This window comes from Vipera berus, assembly GCF_964194415.1.
Source record: "Vipera berus genome assembly, chromosome: 6".
Lineage (NCBI taxonomy): Eukaryota > Metazoa > Chordata > Lepidosauria > Squamata > Viperidae > Vipera > Vipera berus.
In genome coordinates, this window is record NC_138208.1 from 79,843,605 (window position 1) to 79,855,106 (window position 11,502).

Consider the following 11,502-nt stretch of genomic DNA (forward strand, 5'->3'; position numbering starts at 1 on the left):
GCACTGAAGCAATATCTAATGTGTGTCTTTTAAACTTGGCATCTTTAACATTAGTGGACTTTAACTTTCAGAATTCCCCAATTGACAAATATTATTTCTTAAAATTTCTTTGAGCCACTCCTGATCCTTTAAGCTTTCATTAAGGTTACCTGTTCTTGGTGCAAACATATGAATGATCCTTGCTGATAGCAACATTCTTTCTGCTGTCATCTGTAGGGTGTCCAAATTTTGCAGCTGTGGTGTGATAGCTCTAATTTTGTCCATGATGAACTGCTGCATCCCAGAGGTTTACTTGGAAGTAGGAGGCAGCCTTTGGGAGGAAGTGTAGAAGATTAAGGGGGAGCATTCTGGTAAATCAGTATTTCATAACTGGTCATAGATATTGTAGGAAGAAAGCTGTGTCAGTGGTAAAAAAAAACCCCAATCCTAATAAATCCTATAACACCTTTCCTGTTTTAAAAAAATGGAATTAAGAAGCATATTTATTTATTTATTTATTTATTTATTTATTTATTTATTTATTTTTGGGACTTATATGCCGCCCTATCTCCCGAAGGACTCAGGGCGGCTAACAACAATAAAAAACAACAATACAAAAATTAAAAAAGAATTAAATAACAGCCCCAAAATAAATTAACTACAGTTAAAAATTAAAACATATTTAAAAACCCATAATCAATCCAGGTCAGCCTGATGGAAGAGAAAAGTTTTGAGGTCGCGGCGAAAGGACCGGAGGTCCGGGGCCATCCGAAGCTCAAGGGGGAGTTGGTTCCAAAGGGCTGGTGCTCCCACAGAGAAGGCCCTCCCCCTGGGGGTCGCCAGCCGACATTGTCTGGCCGACGGCACCCTGAGGAGGCCCTCTCTGTGTGAGCGCACTGGGCGATGGGAAGTCGTCCCCGGTAGCAGACGGTCCTGCAAGTATCCCGGGCCTATGCTTTTGTGAGTTGCAAGTCATATCAGCAGCAACTGATGATGTTATTCCAGCAGATGTTTGCTGTGAACATTCTTATGATGGAATGTGAGAATGCCCTTGGAAGATGGAGGGAAGAGATGTTGCCCAGCAAAGGATCGGATAAAAGGAGGAGGAGCCCTCAAATGAGTAACAGGCAGGGAAAGGGACCTCCTTAACTTGTCAGGTGGTAAAAAGAGCCAGCAGGAGAATTGGACTTTCAGACTTGCAAGATTCTGCTAATGTAGCCTTGCAATAAAGTTGAATTAGTTTGTTTTGTCTTGTCTTACTTGAGAGGTTGACAGTTCTCAAAATTTAAAATGTATCTATTAATATCAAATGTTCAGGGAAAGTGCCCTGGACTTTCTTTTAGAATTCCTCTTTGTTTTTATTTATATTTTGCATATATAAATGTATTTTATATAAGAAATTCACCAGAATTTCCACACTGAAATGTATGGAGTATTAATGTATGGAACTGAGTCTTCCCTTAAAACAGGGGTAGGCAACCTTGGCTCTTTTATGACTCGTGGACTGCAACTCCCAGAATTCCTGAGCCAGCTAGCTCAGGAATTCTGGGAGTTGAAGTCCATGAGTCATAAAAGAGCCAAGGTTGTCTACTCCTGCCTTAAAACATGGCCTGCACAAAGTGCTCTACAGGACCGGCACCAGTTTGTGGCCTGCCAGGAACTGAGGTATGCAAGCAAGCAAAGCCCCTTCCACACTTACATGGGATCCAGGCCGTGCATGAAACCATGCCCTCCTCCCCAGTCCCTGGAAATTGTGCCTTTGGGGGGGGGGTCACTGTTCTGGATTAAAAAAAATCTATGCCCAGAATTCATTTTCCCTCAGGTTAAATTCATGTCTCTTGCCTTCTTGCTTTATTTGAGAAAATGAAGGGTAATATTCCAAATTGTAGGGAATCTAGGAAGTCCCAAGGCAGAGACTGAAATACCTTCATTTGTCTTCCAGAGATTATCCTCTGCAAGGCTCAACATGGCCTGTCTTGCTCTTACTTAGTGTAAAGGTTAACCCATCTCTGGTCATTTCTGTACTCTGTATAGAAGCGAGGACCATTCCAGAGGAAATGGAAACTGGGGGGAAAAAAGAGTAAATACATAAATTCTGGACACTCCATAAATATTAAACAGTGATAGTAGAAGGGTGGGAATATAATTAAGTCATGTTCACAATAGAACTTGCCTGATTTGCCATTAATTGGGAACTGAAGCTGTCTGAATGAGTCAGAGTTTCAACTGCAAAAAAGAGGATGGCCTGAGAGAGGCAGTTATTTAAATATAGAAAAGCCTGTCCATTAATTCAACTGTGTGCCAGCTGAGGAAGATGGAACTAACCATGTTCTTGTGCTTAGCCCACAGGGCAAATAGAAATGAATGTGTCAGTGGACAGCCAGGATAAGGAAGCTGCTTCAGAAATGGATGTAGTGTATGCGTGTGTGAATTTAAATCTCTCTTAAACTAATAATAGCCTGCCTCCCCAATTGATTGTGTTATGTCTTTGCATCCTCCTTACACATAATGTGACCACCGAGAGTTTGGAATTTGTAACTGTCCAGTGACAGATGTCTGAACATCTGTTTTCTACAGCTAGTGTTCACTTCAACGAGTTCCTTTAGTAACCCAGAAAAAAGCTTTTAAAACGCGGGGGGGGGGGGAATGCCTTCATATATAAAAAAGGACTTTTGGACCATGAAGGCCTTAAACAAATATTTTATTTTTTATTTATTTTAATTCCATTTATATCCCGCCCTTCTCCGAAGACTCAGGGCGGCTTACAAGCTTAGCAGTAGCCTTCATTCTATGTATATGCCTGCTTATTAGGGCTTTCATACACCACCACCCCAAGCGGCATTATTACAAAGTCAGCTTAATTGCCCCCAACAAGCTGGGTCCTCATTTTACCTACCTCGGAAGGATGGAAGGCTGAGTCAACCTTGAGCCTGGTGGGACGCGAACCTGCACTAATTGCAGGCAGCTGGTGTTACTTAAGGAGGCATCAGCCCACTGCTCCACCAATATTGTAATTTTAACCTGACAAAAAAGCTAAAGCTGTTCATAGAGGGGAGTAAGGATACTAATCCCATTACAGGTAGTCCTCAACTTATGGCCACAGTTGAGCCCCAAATTTCTGTTGTTAAGTGAGACATTTGTTAAGTGAGTTTTGCCCCATTTTGTGACCTTTCTTGCCACTTTCTTGTTATGTGAACCACCACAGTTGATAAGTTAGTAACATGGTTGTTAAGTGAATCTGGCTTCCCCATTGATTTTGCTTGCCAAAAGGTTGCAAAAGGTAATCACATGACCTTAGGATATGGCAATGGTTATAAGTATGAGTCAGTTGCCAAGCATCTGAATTTTGATCACATGATCAAGGGGATGCTACAAAACTCATAAGTGTGAAAAATGGTCATAGGTCGCTTTTTTCAGTGCCTTTGTAACTTTGAAAAATAAATGAACTGTTGTAAGTCGAGAACTTACCTGTACTATTTTCTGTCCTGACCTGTCTTGTGGATTTAATTTTTTAGGGTGGGCCTGAATAAACCACACAGAGACCAAGCATGGCCCCCAGCCTGAAAAGACAATTATGTCTTGTAGTGATGGAATAAAAAACCCATATTTTGTGAATAAAAAATCATGTTGGACAAGGAGATGTAAAAAAAGGCTCTTATTCCTCATACACAGGATTATGAAGGTGGGCCGTGTTCAGTGATGGGATTCAGCTGGTTTGCACCAGTTCGGCAGAACCGGTAGCTAAATTTTGTTGAGTTCGGAGAACTGGCTGAATGCACACCGCTTCCAGAAGTCCATTCTAGACTTGGGAGGCCTGGACGAGGCCTCCCAGGCCTAGAACGGCCCACAGGAATGCGGGGATGCCACTTCCAGAAGTCCGTTCTAGGCCTGGGAGGCCCAGGCCTGCATCCACACAGAGAACCAGTTGTTGAGGGATTTGAATCCCACCACTGGCCATGTTCATTATCCCCTCTTGCACAAACTGCTGGGAGTCTAGTAAAACACCAAACGCCCCAACTCATCTCTAAAACTTTCAAGCATTCTCAATCTGTGTGGTTGCTTCACTGACATATTTTTGCTATGATAGGAAATGAAGTGAGTGACGAAATCAGATTTGCACAATCAGACTTATGTGATGAGGGGTTCAGCTATATCATTTTAGAGGATTACAATCATGCAAAACTAAATTACAGCAAATTAAATCAAGATGATGGCACAAAGAATGAGATATCAGTTTAATTCTCTGCATTCCTTGGAGCAGCCCAACCTAAGAATGGCCTTGTTTTGTTGAGGATTTTTGTTCTTCAGGGTTTAACCATCGTATCTGAGCATAAGCTATGAGTGAATAGGATCCTGTCCTTTTTTCAGTCTTGTTCAGTGTGTTTTATGAGCCTTAAAATAAGCAGACATACTAAAGTCACCATGCATCTGAGTAGAGTGGGTCTAAGCCAATTGCCTAAGCCAGTTCAGGGGATTTTGCTTAGGTGAAACATCTAATAAATTCTCATAGAACTGAAATCACTGTTGATGATAGTGGCAAAATCCTGGAGTAGTGATGGAGCTTCCTAGACATCAATTGGAAATCTTATATAAGATTGTGTGACTCTACTGTCCACACCCGCAGATTCCTATTGGTTCTTAAGTCATTTTACTGTGTGAGACAAGAAGATAAGAGAAAACTGTATCGGAGACGGGAAACAAGTATTTCTTGACTAGTTACAAGTTAAGAATCTTTCCCATCCCAAAGGTGCTTTTTCAAAAGGCTATTGGACTCAGAACTGAAGAAGCTTCTTGGATGAGAAGGGAAATGACAGCAGCACCTGCATTTTCTGCGTTGCATGAGAAAAGCACATCTTCCTTCCCCTGTCCTGACCACTTTCTACAGACGGATGATCGAGACCATCCTGTCATACAGCATCACAGTCTGGTTTGAAAGCATTCCTGCTTCAGACAGGAAGGCGGTGCAGCGAGTGGTGAGGATGGCTGAAAAGATCATTGGCAGTTCCCTCCCCTCCATCCAGGACATAGCACAGAAGAGTTGCTTGAGCAGGGTCCGTAAGATTATCTGGGACACTACACATCCTCTTCACAACCTGTTTTCCTTGTTACCTTCTGGGAGAAGGAGGCTTCGTGGTATCCATAGCAGAACATCCAGATTCAGCCATAGTTTCATTCCATACAGCATTAACCTTGTGAACTCTCAAGCTTCCTCCTTCTGTTATATACTCAAGATGGACAGTATTTAATATTTATTTGTTATGTATATGTAGGGGTGTGAGTCTATACATATGTGTATATAGTATGGTTTAGGTGCGTGTCATGAATGTGTTCCACTTTGACAGCGGGCAACTAAATTTCATTTTTGATGTCTGCTGTTGTGCCCACAGTAAAAAAAAAAAGACAATAAAGGTTATCTTATCTTATCTTATCTTATCTTATCTTATCTTATCTTATCTTATCTTATCTTATCTTATCTTATCTTATCTTATCTTATCTTATCTTATCTTATCTTATCTTATCTTATCATCTTATCTTATCTTATCTTATCATCTTATCTTTTGAAAAAGCACCTTTGGGACACCCATGACCTGGATGACTGAGAATCTCCAGAGACAATCCTTCCCATCCAACCTATGTCTACCTTTAACATTTGCACAAGGTATGATTGCTCCACATCTACAGTAATTACAGCACATTGGAAAAGATAACATAGAAAAGATAACAAGAGCCATGGTGGCCCAGTGGTTAGAATGCAGTATTGCAGGCTAATTCTGCTGATCGCGAGCAGTTTGATCCTGACCAGCTCAAGGTTGACTCAGCCTTCCAAACTTCCAAGATGGATAATTTGAGGACCCAAATTGTTGGGGACAATATGCTGACTCTGGAAATTGCTTAGAGAGGGCTGTAAAGCACTGTGAAGCAGTTTATATGTCTAAGTGCTATTACTATTGCTGTTCCTAATGTATGTTCAAATGCCATCATGTCTATATACCTACAAAGATCAGAACTGCAGAAGCCAAGGTATTCCCTGTGAGTTTCTATGGAAGTGAAAGCTGGACTTTGAGCAAGCAGGATAGGAAGACTATTTGAACTCTAGTGTTGGAGAAGACTCCTAAGAATAGGGTGGACAGTAAAAAAAAAACAAACCGATGGATCATGAAACTAAATCATCTCAGAGTTTTCACTTGAGGCACAAATGACCAGGCTGAAATAATCCTTCCTCAAAGTTGCCAGCTCTCTGGAAAAGGCTCTAATGCTGCTTAGGGTGGAAGGAAAGAGAAGAGGATGATCAGCAGCACGTTTGGCAGACTCGATCATAGTGGTGAAGAGTGCATTGTTGGAGACATGAAGGACCAGGTTAGGGATAGACCGTAATGGCAGAAATTTATCTATATGGTTTCTAAGAGTCAAAAAGGGATGCAGTGGCTAAGTGGGTTAGGATGCTGAGCTTGTCGATCAGAAGGTCAGCAGTTTGGCAGGTCGAATCCTGAGTGCCGCGTAACAGAGTGAGCGCCTGTTACTCGTCCCAGCTTCTGCCAACCTAGCAGTTCGAAAGCATGTAAAAAATGCAAGTAGAAAAATAGGGACCACTATGGTGGGAAGGTAACAGCATTCCGTGCGCCTTTGGCATCTAGTCATGCCGGCCACATGACCATGGAGACGTCCTCGGACAAGTGCTGGCTGTTCGGCTTTGAAACGGAGATGAGCACCGGTCCCTAGAGTTGGAAACGACTAGCATGCATGTGCGGGGGAACCTTTACCTTTACCTTTAAGAGTCAAAAATGATCCGATGCTACATATTCAAACATCATAAGGGAAAAAACTCCACCCTTACTAGCATTGATAATGATATTTAGTCAGGTAATTAAATGTCTTCAAGCAAACAACCAAGCTCAGAGAACATTGAGGACTCCACAGTTCAACCCTGCGCTACATATATTCTCTTCTATTGGTAAAAATTACAGCACAGAGAGAAATTTCAGAGATTGTATCTGGGTTGGAAGAGTTGACCTTCCTTTTCTCTAGGGCTAAAGACCACAGGGACAGATAATTGGACAACTAATTTCCATGCTTGTAGGTCAGGAGATCTAAATAACCTGAAGAAAGCTGATGTGGTAATTCTGTTATGCAGAGGCGGACAGGGATAACTCTCCAGGAGGAATGAGGGAGTTGTTATGTGGATGCCAGGTCAGAAAGAGGAGAAGGTGAGAAGCAAAGTCCTGCCTTGATTCCCTTGTGTATAACAGGGGTCAAAGGGAAAATCTGCTATATCCTATAACAATAACATTAAATTCTAGTAGTCCTTATGGAGTCTGGTTCCTGACCTGGTCTAACTTGAAGAACTGGCATCAATCTTGAAAACCCAACAGAATTTCTTTCTCTCTCCTACTGATAGCCAAGAGCATCAAGATGGGTAATCCTCAGTTTCACAGGGCAGAGCTGGCATTCACATAACCACTCCATCATTCCTTCTGAAAGGATACATCTCTGTACTCCTCTACATGTTACAAAACAAAGTAAAGTTGGGAATGTAGAAAGAAGTTTGAGAGAGAATAAATTATAGACAGTTTCCCAGCTGGTAGAACAGCTGTATCTTGGGGAATCCAGGGATTTACTCTGAATAACTGGAGGGTGCTAAATTGAAAGAGATCACGGGTATTCCTTGACTTACAACCATTCATTTAGTGATGCTCAAAGTTACAACATAAGTGACTTATGACCATTTTTCACACTTATGAACTTCACAGCATCCTCATGATCACGTGATCAAAATTCATACGCTTGGCAATTGACTCATATTTATGACCGTTGCCATATCCCGGGGTCATGTGATCACCTTTTGCAACCTCCTAACAAACAAAGTCAATGGGAAAGACAGATTCACTTAACAACCATGTTATTAACTTAACAACTGCAGTGATTCACCTACGTAACAACTGTGGCAAGAACGGCCATAAAATGGGGCAAATCTCACTTAAGAGTCTTCCTTAGCAACAAAATTGTTGAGCTCAATTGTGGTCCCAACTTGAGGACTACCTGTACAGATTTTACATTAATGTTATGAATCAACTGAGGCAGACCCCCTTCTTTTTCCATTTACCTCAGGTAAAGTAAACACCCCTCAGCTGTTCCTTCAGAGAATCATTTCACCATGTTTTCATGCTGTGTTGAGGAACTGGCCAGAGAGCCACAATCTTATTGAAGAAGATGAAGAGAGATATTGACAGTGGACTTCCTAAAGACTTCCTAAAGTAGTTGAGGGGCATTAGCATGTGTGTGCTTGTGTGTGCGAGTATGCAAGCACACACGTGCATCTTATGGTCTCAACTCAAATGGAAACACTTCTGGAGGATATTTGCTCTATCCCTAATTGAATATGACAATCCTATGGGCACCTACGAAGTAGAGAGAGAAAGATTTCATGAAATCTTTTCTGGTGTTTGGGTCTCTAGCCCTCCTACCCCTCCTGGCTCTTAATGGTATCAGCAAATCACTTCATTAAATATGAATTGCTCATGGCTATTTCTTCAAAGTAATTTCACACTGCAGTTTGAGTCTGTCCTTTTGATGCAGCCGTTTTCCCAGGAGTGGAATAAATAGGATTTTGGACAAAATATTCAATGCCACCCCCTTTTTTTAACTTCTGTTTTAGCATGAACTTCCTGAGGCTGAAGGCCAATAACTAAATTTCTCAAGTCTTTCTCGAAACCATTTTCCATCATCTCTGAGATCAGGCAAAAAAGTCATATTTGTAACACATAATATATGTATATGTATATGTATATGTATATGTATATGTATATGTATGTGTATGTGTATGTGTATGTGTATGTGTATATGTATATGTATATGTATATGTATATGTATATGTATATGTATATGTATATGTATATGTATAATCTCCTGTGAAATTCTTTTGTTATCAATACAGTCCTCACATTGCAACATTCCCAGGATCACTTGAGCAAAATTCAGGTGTTTGACAACAAGCAGGTATTTACACCAGCTGCTGCATTCTCCCCAGAATAGGACCACCATTTATGACCTTCTCAGCTGGCTTCCGACAAGCAAAGTCAAAGCGGGAAGCTGGGTTCACTTAACAACTGGGGCAAAAAAGGTCATAAAATTGGGCATGGCTCAACAACTGCCTTGTTTAGCAATGGAAATTCCAGTCCCAATTATGGTCATAAGTTGAGGACCACCTGTACTTTCCAGTGAACATTAAGGAGGGAGAAATGGAACATTTCCTGGACTTGATGTATGAAATTTAAGGGTTGGGAAGAGGGTGTGGTGTGAAGAGGTTCATATTAAGGAAAGGAAAATCATGGTTGGTCTTGCCTTATTTTAACACTCACTTTTCCCTCTAAGACTATTAGTTTGGCCCGGGATGTTTATCCCTTGGGATTACACTTGAACTTCATCAGTTTCCATATTATTCTCATAATACGCAAATAATGTTTATTTGACAAACACTATTCTCCTATCTCTTGGTGATGGTAGTGAGCTTATATCATTAAATCAGTGTTCTTAGTATATTGACCACTTGTTAAAGAGTAGGTAGGTCAAACCCATATTCTTGAGGAGCTGCCACAAAGAAGAGAAAGTCAATTATTCGTCAAAGCACCAGAAGGCAAGACAAGAAGCAATGGATGGAAACTAATTGAATGAACCTTTATTGTCAAAGTACAACCATGTATACATTGAGATTGGCTGAGCCTCCCTTCGTGCCCCCACCCCCAACTCACAGTGACAACAAACCCTCCATCTTATTACACCATGTGAGCTAATTGCACAACACACTGGCCTCGCAAGTCAATCATACATAAAGTTTATAAAATTATTTCCCGTTCAAGAGCCTAACAGCCCATGGATAAAAGCTGTTCTTCAGCCTGTTGGTACAGCTGGCTATACTCCTATATCTCCTACCGGATGGTAGGAGAGTAAAGAGATATCTACCAGGGTGTGAGTTATCCCTGAGAATTTTCCTCACTCTTCCAAGGCAGTGAGCCCTGGCGATGTCATCCAATGGTGTCAGGGGACAGCCCACAATGTATTAATCAAGGAGAGAAGCAACCTAAAACTAAGGAGAAATTTCCTGACAGTTGGAAATGTTAACCAGTGGAACGGCTTGCCTTCAGAAGTTGTGGATGCTCCACTGGAGGTTTTCAAGAAGAGACTGGATAGCCACTTGTCTGGAATGGTAGCTCTCCTGTTTGTGCAGGAGGTTGGACTAGAAGACCTCCAAGGTCTCTTCCAATTCTGTTATTCTGTTTCAGTCCTTTGCAAATTTAGCTTTATTATCTCGAGCATTTATTATTGTTGGTTTAATTCATCCTGTTTATGCACAAATATTTTCACCCAGCTATTTAGTGATCAGACAACATGTATAGATTTCAGAAATGAATGGAGCTTCATCCTAGAATACAAATTGAGAGTGGATTATAGATGAAAGTGGAAAAGAAGCACAGAGAATTGCAACTCAATTCGGAACAGAGACTCTGGAGTCTGCTGCGGGATGCAAGCCTTTTGTTAATTTTGACTCTTTTTTTATTCCCTTTGAGTGAAATATCTTTAGGTAAGTTCGAGGACTACATTAGATGTAGACACACTGACAAAAGTGTGTTTGGACTTAGTATGCCCTGCTTTTCAGGCAGCAGAATTCTTTTTAATTAAAACCATTTTTGGTAACAGGGAGAAGGAAAAAAACCCAGTATGTGTAATTGCTAGCACCTGCTATGTGTTACTAACAGATGTTTTTTTACTTACCTAAGGGAACTGTTATAATTACACTATACGCTTTGTGGAATGGCATTTAACCAAGGTAGTGTAGAAACTTTAGGTGGAGACTTTGTGTTCTTTTATTAGATTTTCCTCTTGGGGGTTGAGGGGAGAAAATGTGAAGTAACAAGGAACACTACAAAAAATCTGTTCATAGCAGCCATATTTCACAATCTGTGGTTTTAGAATCTGCCACAGAACATGGAGATAGACATGTGCTTTCTGCCAATAGTGAGCAATATGTAAAAATCACTTTCAAAAAAAGAGCAAAAAGAAACCACCAATAACAACTTGCTAAAAACTTGAGAAATAGAGCTGGCTTCTTCAGAGTTGGAAGAAAACAAGCTACATGTAGCCTGGAGTCCATTTTGTTCTGTGCTTCTATTCCCTTCCCACTCTGGAGGAGGAGGAGGAGGAGGAGGAGGAGGAGGAGGAGGAGGAGGAGGAGGAGGAGGAGAAGGAGAATTTTATTCCTGCCTCTTTTGCAGAAAACCAACTTGGGAAAAGTAGGCCTGGAAATTCCAATTCTACATTCTGGTGACCCTGTCAGGCCCTAGTGGTCCCTATGTACAGAATCACATCAAGGGGTATGTTATGTACTGGGCTCATTAGTAATACCACGTGGGTTGCTGGAGCAGCTAACGGCTCTCCAGCAACCCAGACTACAACTCTCCCGCGCTATAATTGGCTATCCCTAGGTGGCAATGGTTGCTTCAAACCTATTGGCTGCCGCCTAGGGGCTAG